The sequence below is a fragment of the Arachis hypogaea genome, chromosome 6 (genome assembly GCF_003086295.3).
Source record: "Arachis hypogaea cultivar Tifrunner chromosome 6, arahy.Tifrunner.gnm2.J5K5, whole genome shotgun sequence".
Classification (NCBI taxonomy): domain Eukaryota; kingdom Viridiplantae; phylum Streptophyta; class Magnoliopsida; order Fabales; family Fabaceae; genus Arachis; species Arachis hypogaea.
The window spans coordinates 70,021,980-70,044,498 of NC_092041.1; the positions used below are offsets into that span (position 1 = coordinate 70,021,980).

The 22,519-nt window shown below is 37.5% G+C and overlaps 1 long non-coding RNA gene across 1 annotated transcript; it reads left to right on the forward strand.

The window, feature by feature from the left end:
• Positions 1–14,072: 14,072 nt before the first annotated feature.
• LOC112696677 (uncharacterized) lies at positions 14,073–16,759 on the forward strand. Its single transcript, XR_003150837.3, has 3 exons — positions 14,073–14,544; positions 15,434–15,557; positions 16,471–16,759. It is a non-coding gene; the product is annotated as an uncharacterized lncRNA (long non-coding RNA).
• Positions 16,760–22,519: the final 5,760 nt, after the last annotated feature.

A 22,519-nucleotide genomic window follows, 5' to 3' on the forward strand; every position in this document is an offset into this window, starting at 1 on the left:
TTTGACGGCATGGTCTCTAAACTCCATTGTTGGGGGTGAGGAGCTCTGCAGCGTCTCGATGAATTAATGCAATTGTTTTTGTTTCTCCTTTCAAACATGCGTGTTCCTATCTAAGATATTCATTTGCGCTTAATTGTGGAGAAGGTGATGATCCATGACACTCATCACCTTCCTCAATCCATGAACGTGTGCCTGACAAACACCTCCGTTCTACATCAGATTGAATGAGTATCTCTTAGCTTCCTTAATCAGAATCTTCGTGGTATAAGCTAGAACTGATGGCGGCCACTCTTGAGGATCCGGAAAGTCTAAACCTTGTCTGTGGTATTCCGAGTAGGATTCAATGATTGAATGGCTGTGACGAGCTTCAAACTCGCGATTGCTGGGTGTGATGACAAACGCAAAAGGATCAATGGATCCTATTCCAACATGATCGAGAACCAACAGCTGATTAGCCGTGCTGTGACAGAGCATCTGGACCGTTTTCACTGAGAGGATGGGAGGTAGCCACTGACAATGGTGATTCCCTACATACAGCTTGCCATGGAAAGAGCCTTGCATTTATGAAAGTGAGTAAGCATTATGTTGCAGGGATTCAGAGGACAAAGCATCTCCAAAAATCCCAACATATTCTCTATTACTGCACAACAAGTAACTATTTCACACTCTTTTATTTTTCTAATAATTCCAACTGATAATTTTAATTAATATCCTGACTAAGAATAATAAAATAAACATAGCTTGCTTCAAACCAATAATCTCTGTGGGATCGACCCTTACTCACGTAAGGTATTACTTGGACGACCCAGTGCACTTGCTGGTTAGTGGTACGAAGCTGTGTTAAATAGTCCATTAATATTGGCATACACAATTTCGTGCACCAAGTTTTTGGCGCCGTTGCCGGGGATTGTTCGAGTTTGAACAACTAAAGGTTTATTTTATTTCTTAGATTAGGAAGATTTTGGCAATTGGGTCAGAGTTTTTTATTTTCTTTTCAAAAATATTATTTTTTTATTAATTTTTTATTTTTCTTTGAGTCTAGTGTCTTGTTATAAGTTTGGTGTCAATTGCATATTTTATATTTTTCTTTAAAATTTTCGTATTAGTGTTCTTTGTTCTTCCTTGATCTTCAAGTTGTTCTTGTTTATTTTTCTTGTTTGATCTTTAATTTTTCTTGTTCTGTGTCTTTTCTTGTTTCGCTTGTGTTCTTTTTAAAGCATTAATCTTCCAAAAGGAATATACCTATTTAGAACAAGTGTTACATTTACTCCCAATTAGCTAGAGTGTTGGTCTATGTTCTTGGCAATTGGGCATCTTCTTTTTAAAATCTTTTTTCAAAAATAATATTTCTTGATTTAATCTTGTGCCAAACTTTAAGTTTGGTGTTTTCTTGTTAATCTTTTCATAATTTTTGAAAATTTTATTAAAGTCTTCTAAAAATTTTAAGTTTGGTGTTCTTTCTTTTGTTCTTGGTGTTCTTGTGAATCTTCAAGGTGTTCTTGAGTCTTTCTTGTGTTTTGATCTTAAAATTTTTAAGTTTGGTATTCCTTGGTGTTTTCTCTCCAAAATTTTCGAAAATAAGGAGCATTAGATCTAAAAATTTTAAGTCTTGTGTCTTTTATGTGTTTTTCTCTTTCATCATAAAATTCAAAATTCAAAAAAAAATATCGTTTCTAACTAATTTTAAACTATATTTTCGAAATTTTTATATAAAAATTCAGATTTCAATTTCAAAATTTTTCAATTCTTATCTTTTTAAGTATTTTTTTAAAAAAAAGATATTTTTAATATATATTTTATTACCTTTTTCAAAAATATCCTAACCACTTTCTCTTTTTCCTCAAATTTTTCGAAAATCTTCATAAACTTTTTCAAATTTTTATAAATTTAAATTTTTAATTTTCTTTCTTTATTTATTTTATTTTTATTTCGGTTTTTGTTTTATTTTATTATTTGAAAAATTATTCTTATAATAAAATAGACAATATCAACATCCATACCATCTCCCTTCCTCCATCATGGAACTAAGTGGAAATGAACAGTCCAGGAGGACTCTGGGGTTATATGCTAACCCCACTACTGCTTCATATGGGAGTAGTATCTGTATACCCTCCATTGGAGTTAGTAGCTTTGAGTTGAATCCTCAGCTCATTATCATGGTGCAGCAAAGCTGCCAGTATTCCGGTCTTCCACATGAAGAACCTACAGAGTTTCTGGCACAATTTTTACAAATTGCTGACACAGTACATGATAAGGAAGTAGATCAGGATGTCTACAGATTATTACTGTTTCCATTTGCTGTAAAAGATCAAGCTAAGAGGTGGTTAAATAACCAACCTAAGAACAGCATAAGGACATGGAAACAGCTGTCAGAAAAATTCCTGAATCACTATTTTCCTCCAAAACGGATGACACAGCTAAGGCTGAGCATCCAAGACTTCAAACAAGGAGATAATGAATCTCTTTATGATGCTTGGGAGAGATACAGAGAGATGCTGAGAAAATGCCCCTCTGAAATGTTTTCAGAGTGGGTGCAATTAGACATCTTCTACTATGGGCTTACAGAAAAAGCTCAGATTTCTCTAGATCACTCAGCTGGTGGATCTATACATATGAGAAAAACAATTGAAAAAGCTCAAGAGCTTATTGTTACAGTTGCCAGAAATCAGCATCTGTACCTAAGCAGTGAATCTTCCATGAAAGAAGAAGCTAAAACAGTAACTGTTGAACTCAGTCCTGTAGATCAGGCTAATGAATTCAATCAGCAATTAGACTTTCTAACAAAACAGCTAGCCGAGTTCAACGAGATATTACAAGAAACAAGAATGGCTAATATGAATATGGAAGTACAGTTGAAGTAAACAGAAAAGCAACTGTCAAAACAAATAACAGAAGAATGCCAAGCAGTTCAATTAAGAAGTGGGAAAACATTAAATACCTCACTTCAAAGCAGCAGGAAGCCAAGAAATGAACAAATGGCTACTCAAAATCCCTCTGAGGACAATCAGAGCCCAGAGAGGAATAATGCTGGCGCTAAACGCCCAAACCATGCTCATTCCTGGCGTTCAACGCCAGAAACAAGCAAGGGTTTGGCGTTGAACGCCCAAAAGGAGCACAGTTCTGACGTTTAGACGCTAGAAACAGGTAAGGAGCTGGCGTCTAACGCCACTCCAGCTTCCACCCCTGGTATTCAAATGCCAGTGGGGGATCAGACACATACAAGTGCTGATAACAACCCTTCTAAAAAGGCTTCCCAATCCACATCTGTAGGCAATAAACCTGCAGCAACTAAGGTTGAGGAATACAAAGCCAAAATGCCTTATCCTAAAAAACTCCGCCAAGCAGAACAGGATAAGCAATTTGCCCGCTTTGCAGACTACCTCAGGACTCTTGAAATAAAGATTCCGTTTGCAGAGGCACTTGAGCAAATACCCTCTTATGCTAAGTTCATGAAAGAGATCTTAAGTCATAAGAAGGATTGGAGGGAAACTGAAAAAGTTTACCTCACTAAAGAATGCAGTGCAGTCATTCTAAAAAGCTTCCCAGAAAAGCTTAAAGATCCCGGGAGCTTTATGATACCATGCATATTAGAGGGTAACTGCACCAAGATAGCTCTATGTGATCTTGGGGCAAGCATCAACCTAATCCCTGCATCCACTATCAGAAAGCTTGGCTTGACTGAAGAGGTCAAACCAACCCGGATCTGTCTTCAACTTGCTGATGGCTCCATTAAATACCCATCAGGCATAATTGAGGACATGATTGTCAAGGTTGGGCCATTTGCCTTCCCTACTGACTTTGTAGTGCTGGAAATGGAGGAGCACAAGAGTGCAACTCTCATTTTAGGAAGACCATTCCTAGCAACTGGACGAACCCTCATTGATGTCCAAAAAGGGGAGATAACCCTGAGAGTCAATGAGGATGAGTTTAAGTTGAATGTTGTCAAAGCTATGCAACATCCAGACACATCAGATGACTGCCTGGGCGTTGATATTATTGACTCCCTGGTGGAAGAGGTCCATATGACTGAGAGTCTTGAATCAGAGCTAGAGGACATTTTTAAAGATGTTCAGCCTGATCTGGAGGAACCAGAGGAAATAAAAGAACCTCTGAAAACTCCTCAGGAAGAGGAGAAACCTCCTAAACCCGAGCTCAAACCACTACCACCATCCCTGAAATATGTATTTTTGGGAGAAGGTGACACTTTTCCTGTAATCATAAGCTCTGCTTTAGGGCCACAGGAAGAGAAAGCACTAATTCAGGTGCTAAGGACACACAAGACAGCTCTTGGGTGGTCCATAAGTGATCTTAAGGGCGTTAACCCAGCCAGATGCATGCACAAGATCCTATTGGAGGATGATGCTAAGCCAGTGGTTCAACGACAGAGGCGGCTAAATCCCGCCATGAAGGAGGTGGTGCAGAAAGAGGTCACTAAGTTACTAGAGGCTAGGATTATCTATCCTATTTCTGATAGCCCCTGGGTGAGCCCTGTCCATGTTGTCCCTAAGAAGGGAGGAATGACAGTGGTTCATAATGAAAAAAATGAACTGGTTCCTATAAGAACAGTTACAGGGTGGCGTATGTGTATTGACTACAGAAGGCTCAATACAGCCACCAGGAAGGATCATTTTCCTTTACCATTCATAGACCAGATGCTAGAGAGACTAGCAGGTCATGAATATTACTGCTTTTTGGATGGCTATTCAGGTTACAACCAAATTGCAGTAGATCCTCAGGACCAAGAGAAAACAGCATTCACATGTCCTTCTGGAGTGTTTGCCTACAGAAGGATGCCTTTTGGTCTGTGCAATGCACCTGCAACCTTTCAGAGGTGCATGCTCTCTATCTTCTCTGATATGGTAGAGAAGTTTCTGGAAGTCTTCATGGATGACTTTTCAGTATTTGGAGACTCATTCAGCTCCTGCCTTAACCATTTAGCACTTGTTCTGAAAAGATGCCAAGAGACCAACCTAGTTTTAAATTGGGAAAAATGTCACTTTATGGTGACTGAAGGGATTGTCCTTGGGCATAAAATTTCAAACAAGGGAATAGAGGTGGATCAAGCTAAATTTGAAGTAATTGAAAAATTACCACCACCTGCCAATGTTAAGGCAATCAGAAGCTTTCTGGGGCATGCAGGATTCTATAGGAGGTTTATAAAGGATTTTTCAAAAATTGCAAAACCTCTGAGCAATCTGCTAGCTGCTGACACGCCATTTGTGTTTGACACAAAGTGTCTGCAGGCGTTTGAGACCCTGAAAGCTAAGCTGGTCACAGCACCAGTTATTTCTGCACCAGACTGGACATTACCCTTTGAACTAATGTGTGATGCCAGTGACCATACCATTGGTGCAGTATTGGGACAGAGGCATAACAAGCTTCTGCATGTCATTTATTATGCTAGCAGTGTTTTAAATGATGCCTAGAAAAATTACACAACCACAGAAAAAGAATTACTTGCAGTGGTTTATGCCATTGACAAGTTTAGATCCTACTTAGTAGGATCAAAAGTGATTGTGTACACTGACCATGCTGCTCTTAAATATCTACTCACAAAGCAGGATTCAAAGCCCAGGCTCATAAGATGGGTGTTGCTTCTGCAAGAGTTTGATATAGAAATAAGAGACAGAAAAGGAACAGAGAATCAAGTAGCTGATCACCTGTCCCGGATAGAACCAGTAGCAGGAGCATCCCTCCCTCCTACTGAGATCTCTGAAACCTTTTTGGATGAGCAATTGTTTGGTATTCAGGAAGCTCTGTGGTTTGCAGACATTGCAAACTATAAGACACAAAGTTCTCCTTCTGTAACCATGGAGAGGAAGCATGAAAAGCTTCTCTCACTGCAGAGTCAACCAAAGCCCCCACAGTCAAACTCTAAGTTTGGTGTTGGGAGGCCACAACCAAACTCTAAGTTTGGTGTTGAACCCCCACATTCAAACTCTAAGTTTGATGTTGGGAGGTCCCAACCTTGCTCTGATTATCTGTGAGGCTCCATGAGAGCTCACTGTCAAGCTATTGACATTAAAGAAGCGCTTGTTGGGAGGCAACCCAATATTATTTAATTATATCTATTTATTTTCCATGGCTATTTTATGTTTTCTTTAGGTTGATGATCATGTGAAGTCACAAAAACAAATGGAAAATCAAAAACAGAATGAAAAATAGCACACCCTGGAGGAAGATCATTCTGGCGTTTAAACGCCAGAAACAAGCATCAGTTTGGCGTTAAACGCCAGAAACAGGCTACATTTGGGTGTTTAACGCCAGAAATAGGCAGCAGTCTGGCGTTAAACGCCAGGATTGCACAGTAAGGGCATTTTGTACGCCTAATTGGAGCAGGGATGCTAAATCCTTGACCCCACTGGATCTGTGGACTCCACAGGATCCCAACCTACCTCACCATTAAAATTCAAACCATTCCCCTCCCAAACCCACCCATTCACACACTTTCATCTCCTCCATCTTCTTCACTTCTTTCTTCTTTTGCTCGAGGACGAGCAAACCTTTTAAGTTTGGTGTGGTAAAAGCATTGCTTTTGTTTTTCCATAATTCAGTGGTAGAGCAATTGACTGCAAATCAAAGAGCTATGAGGAAAGAGCAACAAAGGCAAGGAAGAGACATAGAGGAGCTCAAAAGCACCATTGGTCCTTCAAGAAGAGGAAGACGCCACCCTCATTAAGGTGGACCCATTCCTTAATCTCCTTGTTCTTATTTTCCTGTTTTTTGTTTACTATGCTTCATGTTTTGTTTGTGTCTTTACTATATGATCACTAGTATCTAAGTGTCTATGTCTTAAAGATATGAATGTCCTATGAATCCATCACCTTTGTTAAATGAAAATTATTTTCTGAAAAAGAAAAAGAAGTACATGAATTTCGAATTTTAAAATAGTTTAATTATTTTGATGTGGTGGCAATACTTTTCGTTTTCTGAATGAATGCTTGAACAGTGCATATGTCTTTTGAATTTGTTGCTTATGAATGTTAAAATTGTTGGCTCTTGAAAGAATGATGAAAAAGGAGAAATGTTATTTGATAATCTGAAAAATCATAAAAATGATTCTTGAAGCAAGAAAAAGCAGTGAAGAACAAAGCTTGCAGAAAAAAATGCGAAAAAAAAAGAGCAAGAAAAAGAAAAAGCAAGCAGAAAAAGCCAAAAGCTCTTTAAACCAAAAGGCAAGGGTAATAAAAAGGATCCAAGGCTTTGAGCATCAGTGGATAGGAGGGCCTAATGGAATAAAATCCTGGCCTTAGCGGCTAAACCAAGCTGTCCCTAACCATGTGCTTGTGGCGTGAAGGTGTCAAGTGGAAACTTGAGACTGAGCGGTTAAAGTCGAGGTCCAAAGCAAAAAAACAGAGTGTGCTTAAGAACCCTGGACACCTCTAATTGGGGACTTTAGCAAAGCTGAGTCACAATCTGAAAAGGTTCACCCAGTTATGTGTCTGTGGCATGTATGTATCCGGTGGTAATACTGGAAAACAGAGTGCTTAGGGCCACGGCCAAGACTCATAAAGTAGCTGTGTTCAAGAATCAACATACTGAACTAGGAGAATCAATAACACTATCTGAATTCTGAGTTCCTACAGATACCAATCATTCTGAACTTCAAAGGATAAAGTGAGATGCCAAAACTGTTCAGAAGCAAAAAGCTAATAGCCCCGCTCATCTAATTAAGACTGATCTTCACAGATGTTTTTGGAATTCATTGTATATTCTCTTCTTTTTATCCTACTTTATTTTTAGTTGCTTGGGGACAAGCAACAATTTAAGTTTGGTGTTGTGATGAGCGGATAATTTATACGCTTTTTGGCATTGTTTTTACTTAGTATTCAGTATGATTTAGTTGGTTTTTAGTATATTTTTATTAGTTTTTAATTAAAAATCATATTTCTGGACTTTACTATGAGTCTGTGTATTTTTCTGTGATTTCAGGTATTTTCTGGTTGAAATTGAGGGAGCTGAGCAAAAATCTGATTCAGGCTGAAAAAGGGACTACTGATGCTGTTGGATTCTGACCTACATGCACTCAAAGCGCATTTTCTGGAGCTATAGAACTTCAAATGGCGCGCTCTTAATTGCGTTGAAAAGTAGACATCCAGGGCTTTCCAGCAATATATAATAGTCTATACTTTGCTCAAGGATAGACGACGTAAACTGGCGTTCAACGCCAGTTTCATGTTGCAGTCTGGCGTCCAGCGCCAGAAACAAGTTACAAGTTGGAGTTCAATGCCAGAAATAGGTTACAACCTGGCGTTGAACGCCCAAAACAGCCCAGGCACGTGAGAAGCTTAAGTCTCAGCCCCAGCACACACCAAGTGGGCCCCAGAAGTGGATTTCTGCGCTATCTATCATAGTTCACTCATTTTCTGTAAACCTAGGTTACTAGTTTACTATTTAAACAACTTTTAGAGACTTATTTTGGACCTGATGACATTTTCAGATCTGAATTTTATACACTTTAACGGCATGGTCTCTAAACTCCATTGTTGGGGGTGAGGAGCTCTGCAGCGTCTCGATGAATTAATGCAATTGTTTCTGTTTCTCCTTTCAAACATGCGTGTTCTTATCTAAGATATTCATTTGCGCTTAATTATGGAGAAGGTGATGATCCATGACACTCATCACCTTCCTCAATCCATGAACGTGTGCCTGACAAACACCTCCGTTCTACATCAGATTGAATGAGTATCTCTTAGCTTCCTTAATCAGAATCTTCGTGGTATAAGCTAGAACTGATGGCGGCCACTCTTGAGGATCCGAAAAGTCTAAACCTTTGTCTGTGGTATTCCGAGTAGGATTCAATGATTGAATGGATGTGACGAGCTTCAAACTCGCGATTGCTGGGCGTGATGACAAACGCAAAAGGATCAATGGATCCTATTCCAACATGATCGAGAACCAACAGCTGATTAGCCGTGCTGTGACAGAGCATCTGGACCGTTTTCACTGAGAGGATGGGAGGTAGCCACTGACAATGGTGATTCCCTACATACAGCTTGCCATGGAAGGAGCCTTTCATTTATGAAAGTGAGTAAGCATTATGTTGCAGGGATTCAGAGGACAAAGCATCTCCAAAAACCCCAACATATTCTCCATTACTGCACAACAAGTAACTATTTCACACTCTTTTATTTTTCTAATAATTCCAACTGATAATTTTAATTAATATCCTGACTAAGAATAATAAAATAAACATAGCTTGCTTCAAACCAATAATCTCTGTGGGATCGACCCTTACTCACGTAAGGTATTACTTGGACGACCCAGTGCACTTGCTGGTTAGTGGTACGAAGCTGTGTTAAATAGTCCATTAATATTGGCATACACAATTTCGTGCACCAGTTGTGTCATCCGTTTTGGGGGAAAATATTGATTCAGAAAATTTTCTGACAGTTGTTTCCATGTCCTTATGCTAGCCTTAGGTTGGTTATTTAACCACCTCTTAGCTTGGTCTTTTACAGTAAATGGAAACAGTAATAATCTGTAGACATCCTAATCTACTTCCTTATCATGTACTGTGTCAGCAATTTGTAAAAACTGTGCCAGAAACTCTATAGGTTCTTCCTGTGGAAGACCAGAATACTGGCAACTTTGCTGCACCATCATAATGAGCTGAGGATTCAACTCAAAACTACTAACTCCGATGGAGGGTATACAGATACTACTCTCATATGAAGCAGTAGTGGGGTTAGCATATGACCCCAGAGTCCTTCTGGACTGTTCATTTCCACTTAGGTCCATGATGGAGTAAGGGAGATGATGTAGATAAAAATTTTATTTTATATTTATTTATTTATTTATATATATATATTTTTTGAAATAGTAAAATAAAAAAACTAAAAAAATTTGAAAATATTTTATGAAGATTTTTGAAAAAAGGAGGAGAGAGAAATTGGTTAGGATATTTTTGAAAAAGATACAATTTTAAAAATCTTAAAAGGATATGATTTGAAAAATATATGATTTTTAAAAACTTGACAACTAAGATATGATAAGATAAAATTTTGAAATTGAAATCTGAATTTTTTTAAAAGGATATGATTTGAAATATTTGCTCAAAAATAGTTAGAGAAGATATTTTTTTAATTTTGAGTTTTATGATGGAAGAGAAAAACACACAAAAGACACACAACTTAAAATTTTTAGATCTAATGCTCCTTGTTTTTGAAAATTTTGGAGGGAAAACACCAAGGAACACCAAACTTAAAAATTTTAAGATCAAAACACAAGGAAGACTCACAAGAACAACAAGAACATGAAGATATAACACTAAACATAAAATTTTTAGAAAACCAAAATAAAATTTTTGAAAACTAAAGAAAAATTAACAAGAGAACACCAAACTTAAAGTTTGGCACAAGATTTAATCAAAGAAAAATTATTTTTGAAAAAGTTTTAAAAGGAAGATACCCAATTACCAAGAACACAAGCACAACGCTCTAACCAACTGAGCTATAAATTTAACGTGTTTTAAAAAGGTATTTTTAAAGGAAAACAAAAACATGCAATTGACACCAAACTTAAGATATGAAACTAAACTCAAACAAAAGACTCCAAGAAAAATTAAAAACTAATAAAGAAAAATAATATTTTTGAAAAAAAAATTTTTTGAAAAGAAAATAAAAGACTCTGACCCAAAAGACAAAATTTTCCTAATCTAAGCAACAAGATTCACCGTTAGTTGTTCAAACAAGAAAAATCCCCGGCAACGGCACCAAAAACTTGGTGCACGAAATTGTAGATCACACTTTTCACAACTCGTACCACTAACCAGCAAGTGCACTGGGTCGTCCAAGTAATACCTTACGTGAGTAAGGGTCGAATCCCACGGAGATTGTTGGCTTGAAGCAAGCTATGGTTATCTTGTAACTCTTAGTCAGGATAATAATAATTCTCAGTTTTGATTGGTAGTAAATAAAAAGCGTGGATTAAATAATACTTGTTATGCAGTAATGGAGAATATGTTGGAGTCTTGGAGATGCTTTGTCTTTTGAATCCCTGCTTTCCCCCTGTCTTCTTCTTCACGCACGCAAGGTTCCTCCTATGCCAAGCTGTGTGTTGGTGGATCACCATTGTCAATGGCTACCATCCGTCCTCTCAGTGAAAATGGTCCAGGTGCGCTATCACTGCACGGCTAATCATCTGTCGGTTCTCACTCATGCTGGAATAGGATCCATTGATCCTTTTGCGTCTGTCACTACGCCCAACCCTTGTGAGTTTGAAGCTCGTCACAGTCATTCAATCCCTGAATCCTACTCGGAATACCACAGACAAGGTTTAGACTTTCCAGATTCTCAAGAATGCTGCCAATGGATTCTAGCTTATACCACGAAGACTCTGATTAAGGAATCCAAGAGATACTCATTCAATCTAATGTAGAACGGAGGTGGTTGTTAGGCACATGTTCATAGGTTGAGAATGGTGATGAGTGTCACGGATCATCACATTCATCATATTGAAGTGCGAATGAATATCTTAGATAGAAACAATCGTGTTTGAATAGAAAACAGAAATAATTGCATTAATCCATCAAGACACAACAGAGCTCCTCACCCCGAACAATGGAGTTTAGAGACTCATGCCGTCAAAAAGTACAAAGTTCAGATCTAAAATGTCAAGAGGTACAGAAATAAATCTCTAAAAGTAGTTAAAATACTAAACTAGTAACCTAGGTTTACAGAAAATGAGTAAACTAAGATAGATAGTGCAGAAATCCACGTCCGGGGCCCACTTGGTGTGTGCTGGGGCTGAGACTTGAGCTTTCCATGTGCCTAGGCTGTTTTTGGAGTTAAACGCCAGGTTGTAACCTATTTCTGGCGTTTTACTCCAACTCGTAACATGTTTCTGGCGTTTAACGCCAGAATGGAACATGAAACTGGCATTTAGCATTAAATGCCAGTTTACGTCATTTTTCTTCAAGCAAAGTATGGACTATTATATATTTCTGGAAAGCCCTAGATGTCTACTTTCCAACCCAATTGAGAGCGCACCAATTGGACTTCTGTAGCTCCAAAAATTTCATTCCGAGTGCAGGGAGGTCAGGATCTAACAACATTAGCAGTCCTTTTTCAGCCTGAATCAGATTTTTGCTCAAATCCCTCAATTTCAGCCAGAAAATACCTGAAATCATAGAAAAATACAGAAACTCATAGTAAAGTCCAGAAATATAAGTTTTACCTAAAAACTAATAAAAATATACTAAAAACTAACTAAAACATACTAAAAACTACATGAAATTATCCCCAAAAAGCGTATAAAATATCCGCTCATTAAATACCACCTGACAATTAAAGAATCATGAGAAAGAGTTTCTAGCTTAATTCCAAAAATTAACTTTTCCAAGATAATATAGGAATTCAATTCAAACTAAAGTTATTTTTCAATATACTTTAACCCTTAAGATGAAGAACGAAACTCAATTCTCAAATAAAATATCAATGCATTAATCAAAATAGAGGAACAATAATATTAATCCATCAAAATAAATAGAGTTTCTAATATTAATAGTGGAGGTTTAGTTGCTCATAGTGTAGCAAATTAAAATCCTTATTATTGTGTAAAAACTAAAAACTCAAACTAGGGAAGAAGAAGTGGCGCTGACTCTCCTCCTTTTAAAGTAAATCCAAATTTTCAATTCCAAAACTAAAATTCTGTATCTAAACATATCTTTTTTCAATCCAATCAAATTGCAAAGTGATTGATTTCGGGCTCTGGGCCATCTGCAGATCAACGGCGTTGAACGCTGGTTTAGTGGCATCAAATGCCACTTTTGAAACAAATTGTGCACTCCTTTCTGTAGGTCTTATGTTCAACATTGCTGGAGTGGCGTTGAACGCCATTTCGCACTTCTTCACTGGGATCTTGGCATTGAACGCGGGTTTGCTGGCATTGAAAGCCAATTGTGATTTTAGGTTGTTGCATGTGGGAAGTGAAATGGTGTTGAATGCTGCTGGCTTAGTGTTGAACACCATATATGGGTCTTCATGATAGTGGGAAGGTATGGAGTAGCGTTAAATGCCAATGCTGTGGTGTTAAACGCTATGGATCCATAGAGGTAGTGAATGTGGGATGCGGAGTGGTGTTGAACGCCAATGTCACGGCATTGAACGATGTGAGGCCAGAGAGTAATCATGGACTATTATATATTGTTTAAAAGCCTTGAAAGTTGGCTTTAATGCCACTAAAACTGTTTCATTTGGACCTCTATTAGCTCAAGTTATGTTCTTTGGAGTGTGATTAAGTTAGGGTTGATAACATCCACGAATTCTCTTTGCACTTGTCTTCAATTATTGGTTCCTTCTACATTTTTGGTATGCTTACAGCTCAGTTTCATGTTGCTGGTTCTCATATGGAAGTTTGATTTTCCACTTTTTATGGTTCTTATTATTGCTATCCTGAATGATGGTTTATTCTTTTTTCTTTGCTACTGTTTTTCCCTCTTTTGTGAAAAGAATATGTGTGAAGAGTTGTACATATTATGATGTGGATGTGTGTTGTATAGTGTGTACTAGCTAGTATATGTGTGATGTATATATGTTTTGATGATATACTTTTTTTTTGTAAGTTGAAGAAGAATAAATATAGGTGTTTATGTCTAATGTGACTTTTCTTTGCATATTAATGAATATATATATATATATATATAGAGAAAGAAGTAGTAATGGGAGAAGCCTGATGAAGAACTTTAGCTTAAAAACAGATATAGAAAAGCGCAAAATGTTCATACGAAAACTACAAGCCTAAAGGCATAAGATGTAGATACAAGATAACAAGGCATTTATAAATGTATGAGTATAATAGCCATACTACAAAAAAGGCCTATGACCACGCTTTTTTTGCCACGCTTTAAAAGTAAAGCGTGGCAAAAAATGATCAATGACCACGCTTTTGTGAGGGTGGCGATTGAATAGAGATTTGGTCACGTTTTTTCTTGCCACGCTTTAAAAACGTGGCGAAAAAGGTCAACGGCCACGCTTTTGGAGAGATGGCAATTGATTAGAGATATGGCCACGTTTTTTTTTGCCACACTTCAAAAACGTGGCTATAGAGTGAAACATGGTCGTTTAAAAAACGTGGCAACAGATCTTCATTATGGTTGCGGTTATGAAGCGTTGTCAAAGGGTTATTGAACAATGAAACCCTTATGACCCATAAGCTTCGATCCGGATCTCCTCCTCGCTCTTTATTGAACAAACAAACCCTCGTTGCTCTCAACTCTCAACTCTCATCTCCATGGCAACCTTGGAAGAGGGCAGATCCCCGTTGTGCCATTAGCCTCGTCTCCTCCTCGTCACTAGCGTCGTCACTAGCGCCGATCTCCTCTGCATCTTCCTGCCACCATGCCCTAACCCTCACCATTGCCTTCCTTGTCATCGCGCTGCTACATCCCCTCCACCGCGCCTCCGCCTCGCGTGTGCTACATCCCTCGTTCGTGTTTGCCTCGATTTTCCCTGCTGGTGAGTTCACCTCTGCTTTGCTCAATTTTCCCTGCTGGTGCATTCGTCTCTGCTGGGCATAGCTCCACAAGATCCCAGCCCCTTCAATGTAAGCTCTTCCATCGTTTTCTACCACTTCATACTCCCCCACTCATCTAATTACTCTCCTGAATTCACTTTTCTTTATTAGCTTATTTACTTTCTGCTTCCTACAGAATCATGTGTTTCAAATACATCGAAATGAACCCTAGGCACGCGTGTATTGCTCTTGTTAGTTTTGTGCCTTTGATTTCGTTTTAGCTTTCGCTAGGTTAAGAATCTGTTTCTCATTTGGTGAATTCGCATAGAAAACATTTGAGCTTTCTAGGGGGTTTCACACTCATAAAATAAAATGTTTCGCTCTGCTCTTCCTTATAAAAAGTATGAAAGATATTTAACTAACTGAAATTCATTTCACGGCACATGTAGAGGGAGGAAAAACTAGTTGATAAGATAATAAAATAGTTGAATTTTATCATATATATCAGCTAAATTATGGTGCTCTTAGTATTTTTCTGTAATAATATTATTAATTAAAAAGGTTGAATAAGCTAAGCCCTGCTGATGTCGATATCATTTAGTATGTTGGAAGTGATGATTGTGAAGAAGCTAGAGAGAATTGAATATTTACATTTTACATTTTAGTAAATTTCCTCACAAATCTTATTTTAATATAGAGTATCATGTTTGAATTAAACTCTAGATAATTAATTTTTTCTATCATTCTTATTCTCATAGAATTATAAAACTTAGAAATACTTGTTTAGTATGTTTAATGCGTGTTCTAAAAGTTTATTTTTATCCAAATTTTTATTATGTATTGGATTGATTAAATGTATAATTATTTTCTGTATTAAAAATTTGCAAATCATTGATATTATATGATGACACATTAGAGAGGATAATTTTACACTTTATTTTCGTAAAAACATGGAAACAGTTTGATACAAAGATTGCAGGGAAAGCCAGTCACGTGAAGAGGGAGGATAGTTGTCAGATAGTTGCTAAACAAAGAACAAGTAAAAAAGGTGTGACAACAGAAGTTTAAGAAGGGAGAAAAGCCCCCGCTGAGGGGTGTGTGATGTGAGTAAGATTTTTTTGCTTCCATATGAAATTAATTATTAAGAAGATCTGTTTAAATCTTTTGTGGGGATGTATTTGTTGTAATTTTGTTTGTATTGTTTAGGATTAATGATTAATACAAGAGATTCTATTGCAAAGATATATGGAATCGTTAGATTAAGAAAACGTCAAGTAGGAAGAGAGAAAAGAGTTACGGATTTGAAGGACTTGAAAAGAAATTGTTCCATTTTGGTATTTTGCAATGACATGCTTAAAGTGGAGGCTTTATTTGGAAATAATTGAAAGAATACCCTATGCTTTCAAATAAATTAATGCTTTTTACTTATTCAAAATAAGCCTTATTTGATCTACTTCTATTGCCATTCAAGCCAAATGATTGTATAGAGTTAGTGTAGTTTGTGTTTTTGAACAATTTAGTGTAGTTAGTGTATTTATTGCTTGTAAATTGCACTGGCATTGTAGCTTGTAGGCATTAATTAAAATTGAAGGGAAGGGGGTCCTAATGCATTTCCCCATCAGCAATCAGCAGCTCCCAACACTTGCTTCCATTTTCCCTTTTTTATTCCTTCACATTCACATCAACCCACTTTATACTTTGCATTAACTAGCAACCACTTTTTGTATAAAAGAAATATAAGTTTATTCATGTTTTTCAATTGGTGTTACCACAGTTATTTAAATTGTATTAAAGTTTAAGAAAATTGAAAACAAAATTATGGGTTAGGACTTGGGAGTATAGAAGTATAAATGGCACAGCATGATGAGTGGATTTTAGTAGTAGTAGAAAGAACAAATGCATTAGGCCATTTAAGGACATTCTACTCTCTTGCAATTTTTAATTAGCTGTTTGGGTTTCATTATTCATGTCCATTGGAGGGTTGTCTAAGTGAGAATTTGTCAATTTTTATCACAGATTCACAAAACTAGTCGGTTTTGCCACTGAACTGATCTGTAAAGAACTCCAAGCACTGAAACCACTACTTAGGTAACCATTTTTGTATGCTGCTGAGTTAATTTCATTTGATAAATCATTGACAGTGAGTGGTCATGAGCAAAGAGCAATATATATTATAGCTACAGATATATATACATACGAATGTTTGACTTCCAATATAGACTTTGAATTTATTTTTTATTTGAATTAAAAAAAGGAGAATTTCAAATATATTATCAGTTTGAAATTTATCTACGTTATCATTGAATTATGTGTCAATTATAAGAATAAATATGTGTGTGCTTTCTATTTGGCTTACCTTTTCATAAGGAATTAATTATGGGGCTGATTTAAAAGTGATTTTGTAGTTGTATCTGAATTTTCTTATGTTCTCGTTCTAGTATTGTTTTGAATGCATGTATGTAACGAGCTATAATATATATTTACAAGGAAATAATCAACCCAAAACAAAAATCAATTATGGATTGGCTCTTTCCATTGAAAAAGTATTTTCAATGTAGCATTAGATTTTGTTGCAAATTTTAATATATTTTTTGTATTTGAGTATTAGTTTTCTAATGTATAAAACAATTATAGCAAAAGTCGTCACTAATAACTGTTTGATTTGTCTTGTAATAAAAATTGTATATTATATTTATAAGTTTCGTAATAAAAAAAGACCGAAAATTTATATTGTTCAGCGATGTAGATCAAGGAAAAGATTTTTTTTTTTAATTTGACAAGGCTTTCGCCACGCTTTAAAAGCGTGGCCCTATCTCTCCCTATCGCCACGCTTTTAAAGCGTGGCTGTATCTCTCCCTATCGCCACGCTTTAAAAGCGTGGTCGTATCTCCCACATACAGCCACGCTTTTAAAAGTGGCAATTTGTAAAAGGCATGGCAAAAAAAGTGTGGTGATAGGCTGAAAAAAGTGTGGCGATAGAGCAACCGCCACCCTTTCAGAAGTCATCCTTTCAAAAGCATGGTGGTAGCTCAAAAAGCGTGGCAAAAAGCTATCGCCACACTTTTTTTAGTTTCTCGCCACGCTTTAAAAGCGTGGCAATAGATGTGTATTCTTGTAAGTACTAGCCGCAACCCACGGAGTTTAGGCCGACTAGTTATATACATACATACAGAGTTTTGAAAGTTAAAACAGCATATAAAACATATCTCTCAAAGTTAGCCTCTAAGGAAAATAAAGATAAAAAAGTGAGACTACTAAACAAAATATCCAAAATGACTCCAAAAGATAATCAAGATCCTCGGCTTTGTTACCATCTCGCAATTTACCGAGGTGGATTACAACCTGCATATGAAAAACAACAAAAGAATATGGTATGAGAACCGAAGGTTCTTAGTATGATAACAATGCCCAGTAATGTAAGATATAAGATCCCGGCATGCTAGAGACAATCCTAGAACTTCATATCCGGCATAAGATTTAGACTCAAAGCATAACTAAATTTAAAACCATAACTTTAAAACCATAATAAAAATGGGGTAATCTAGTTTAGGGAATTTTCTAAACTAACATTCACACCGTTGTCTTACAGCCTTCACCAGCCTAACCGCCATGCGATCCTATCGCCACCACCTATCGAACCTCCTCAATCTCAGTAGAAAACACAAGTAATTCATACAAGTAAAACACAAGTAATTATCAAGTAAAGCACAAGTAATTATCAAGTATAGGGAATTTTCTAAACTAACATTTACACCGTTGGCTTTTTCTGCTTGCTTTTTTTCTTTTTCTTTTATATTTTTTTCGCAAGCTTCTTCTCTTTCACTGCTTTTTCTTGCTTAAAGAATCAATTATTTTTTATTTTTCAGATTATCAATAACATTTTTCTTGTTCATCATTCTTTCAAGAGCCAACAATTTTAACATTCATATACAACAAGATAAAAAATAAGCATTGTTCAAGCATTCATTTAGAAAACAAAAAGTATTGTCACCACATCAATATAATTAAACTAAATTCAAGGATGAATTCGAAACTCATGTACTTATTGTTCTTTTGTATTAAAAACATTTTTCATTTAAGAAAGGTAAAGGATTCATGGAATTATTCATAGCCTTAAGACATAGTTACTAAATACTAATGATCATGTAGTAAAGACACAAACATAGACAAACATGAAGTTTAAAAACCAAAAAGTAGAGAGATAGGAACAAGGAAGTTAAGGAATGAGTCCACCTTAGTGATGGTAGCGCCTTCTCCTTGAAGGACCAATGGTGTTCTTGAGCTCCTCTATGTCTCTTCCTTGCCTTTGTTGTTCCTCCCTCATAGCTCTTTGATCTTCTCTAATCTCATTAAGAATGATGGAGTGCTCTTGATGTTCCACCTTTAATTGGTTCATGTCATGACTCAATCCTTTTAGAGAAGTGTTGAGTTGTTCCCAATAGTTGTTTGGAGGAAAATGCATCCCTTAAGGCATCTCAGGGATTTCTTGATGATGAGCTTCTTCATGCGTCTCTTGAGATCCATGAATGGGCTCTCTTGTTTGCTCCATCCTCTTCTTAGTGATGGGTTTGTCCTCTTCAATGGGGATGTCTCCTTCTATGACAACTCCAGCTAAATAGCATAGATGGCAAATGAGATGAGGAAATGCTAGCCTTGCCAAGGTGAAGGGCTTTTCGACTACTTTGTAGAGTTCTAGAGAGATGACTTCATGAACTTCTACTTCCTCTCCAATCATGATGCTATGGATCATGATGGCCTGATCCACAGTTACTTCGAATCGGTTGCTAGTAGGGATGATGGAGCGTTGGATGAACTCCAATCATCCTCTAGCCACATGCTTAAGGTCCAGTTTTCTCAATTGAACCGGTTTGTCTTTTGAGCCTCTTTTTTATTGAGCTCCTTCCACACATATGCCCATGAGGACTTGGTCCAACCTTTAATCAAAGTTGACCCTTCTAGTGTAGGGGCGTGCATCTTCTTGCATCATATGCAAGTTGAATGTCAACCTTACATTTTCCAGACTGAAATCTAAGCATTTATCCCGAACCATTGTAAGATAATTCTTTAGATTCGGGTTCATACTTTGATCATGGTTCCTAGTGATCCATGCGTTTGCATAGAACTCTTGAACCATTAAGATTCCGACTTGTTGAATGGGGTTGGTAAGAACTTTCCAACCTCTTCTTTGGATCTCATGTCGGATCTCCGGATACTCATTTTTCTTGAGCATGAAAGGGACCTTAGGGATCACCTTCTTCTTGGCCACAACTTCATAGAAGTGGTCTTGATGGGCTTTTGAGATGAATCTTTCCATCTCCCATGACTCGGAGGTGGAAGCTTTTGTCTTCCCTTTCCTTTTTCTAAAGGTTTCTCCGGCCTTAGGTGCCATCAATGGTTATGGAAAAACAAAAAAATTATGCTTTTACCACACCAAACTTAGAATGTTACTCGCCCTCGAGCAAAAGAAGAAATAATAGATGAAGAAGAAGAAGATATAGAGGAGAGGGAGAGAGATGTGTATTAGGCCAAGAAGGAGAAGAGAGGGTTGTGTTGTGTGAAAATGAAGAAGTGTGGAGGGGTTTATATAGTGGAGGGAGAGGGAGTAGGGTTCGGTCATTTAGAGTGGGTTTGGGTGGGAAAGAGATTTTGAATTTGAAGGTATGTGGGTTTTATGGGAAAGAGTGGTTGAATGTGAGTGGTAAAGAGGTGATGGGGAAGAGAGATTGAGGTGTTTGGGGAAGAGTGTTATCGGATTGTGTGAAGAAAAGAGAAGGTGAGTTGAGGTAGGTGGGGATCCTGTGGGGTCTACAGATCCTGAGGTGATCTTGTGGGGTCCACAGATCCTGAGGTGTCAAGGATTTCTCATTCCTGCACCCTTTAGGTGTGTAAAACGCCCTCTGTATGCAATCTTGGCGTTTAACGCCAGACTGCAGCATGTTTCTGGCGTTAAACACCACTTCCATGCTTGATTTGGGCGTTCAACGCCAATCTGCAGCATGTTTCTGGCGTTAAACGCCACTTCCATGCTTGTTTCTGGCGTTTAACGCCAGCTCTTCTCAGGGTGTAATCCTGGCGTTTAAACGCCAGACTGCTGCTTGTTTCTGGCATTCAACGCCAGCTTCATGTTCTGTTCTGGCGTTGAACGCCAGCCAGATACTCTTTACTGGCGTTTAAACGCCAGTAAGCTCTTCCTCCAGGGTGTGTTTTTTCTTCTGTTGTTTTTTATTCTGTTTTTAATTTTTGTAATTGTTTTGTGATTCTACATGATTATGAACCTAATAAAACATAAAAGAACAATAGAAATATAGATAAATAAAAATTGGTTTGCCTCCAATAAGCATTTCTTTAATGTCAATAGCTTGACAATGAGCTCTCATGGAGCTTCACAGATGTTCAGAGTATTGTTGGGACCTCCCAACACCAAACTTAGAGTTTGAATGTGGGGGTTCAATACCAAACTTAGAGTTTGGTTGTGGCCTCCCAACACCAAACTTAGAGTTTGATTGCGGGGCTTTGTTTGACTCTGTATTGAGAGAAGCTTATCGTGCCTCTTTTTCATGGTTGCAGAGGAAGGTTCTTGAACTTTAAACACAAGGTAGTCCCCATTCAATTGAAGGACTACTCTCTTCTGTCAACATCAATTACAGCTCTTGCTGTGGCTAGGAAGGGTCTTCCAAGAATGATGGATTCATTCTCATCCTTCCCAGTGTCTAAGATTATGAAATCAGCAGGGATGTAAAGGCCTTTAACCTTTACCAACACGTCCTTTACCAATTCATAAGCTTATTTTATTGACTTGTCTGCCATCTCTAATGAGATTTCTGCCATAAACTTCTCCATTACAGAGAGTGGCATAAGATTTATACCCGACCCTAGGTCACACAGAGCCTTCTCAAAGGTCATGGTATCCAAGGTACAGGATGTTAAGAATTTACCAGGATCTTGTTTCTTTTGAGGTAGGGTTTGCTGAACCCATGTATCTAGTTCACTAATGAGCAAGGGAGGTTCATCTTTCCAAGCCTCATTACCAAACAACTTGGCATTTAGCTTCATGATGGCTCTTAGATATTGAGCAACTTGCTCTTCAGTTACATCTTCATCCTCTTCAGAGGAAGAATAGTTCTCAGAGCTCATGAATAGCAGAAAGAAGTTTAATGGAATCTCTATGGTCTCTATATGAGCCTCAGATTCCTTTAGGTCCTCAATAGGGAACTCCTTTCTGTCTGGGAGACGTCCCATGAGGTCTTTCTCATTGGGATTCATGTCCTCCCCTTTCTCTTTGGATTCGGCCATTTTGATTATATCAATGGCCTTGCACTCTCTTTTTAGATTCTCTTCTGTATTACTTGGGAGAGCACTAGGAGGAGTTTCAGTGATATTCTGACTCAACTGGCCCACTTGTGCCTCGAAATTTCTAATAGAAGACCTTATTTCACTCATGAAACTTAAAGTGGCCTTAGATAGATCAAAGACTATATTTGCTAAGCTAGAAGGCTCTGCTCAGAATTCTCTATCTGTTGCTGAGAAGATGATGGAAAAGGCTTGCTATTGCAAAGCCTATTTCTTCCACCATTATTAAAGCCTTGTTGAGGCTTTTGTTGATCCTTCCATGAGAAATTTGGATGATTTCTTCATGAAGAATTATAGGTGTTCCCATAGGGTTCACCCATGTAATTCACCTCTGTCATTGCAGGGTTTTCAGGATCATAAGTTTTTTCTTCAGAAGATGCCTCTTTAGTACTGTTGGATGTATTTTGCCATCCATTCAGACTCTGAGAGATCATGTTGACTTGCTGAGTCAACATTTTGTTCTGAGCCAATATGACATTCAGAGTATCAATTTCAAGAACTCCCTTCTTCTGAGGCGTCCCATTACTCACAAGATTCCTCTCAGAGGTGTACATGAATTGGTTAGTAGCAACCATGTCAATGAGTTCCTGAGCTTCTGTAGGCATTTTCTTCAGGTGAATAGATCCACTTGCAGAATGGTCTAATGACATCTTAGACAATTCAGACAGACCATCATAGAATATATCCAGGATGGTCCATTTTAAAAGCATGTCAG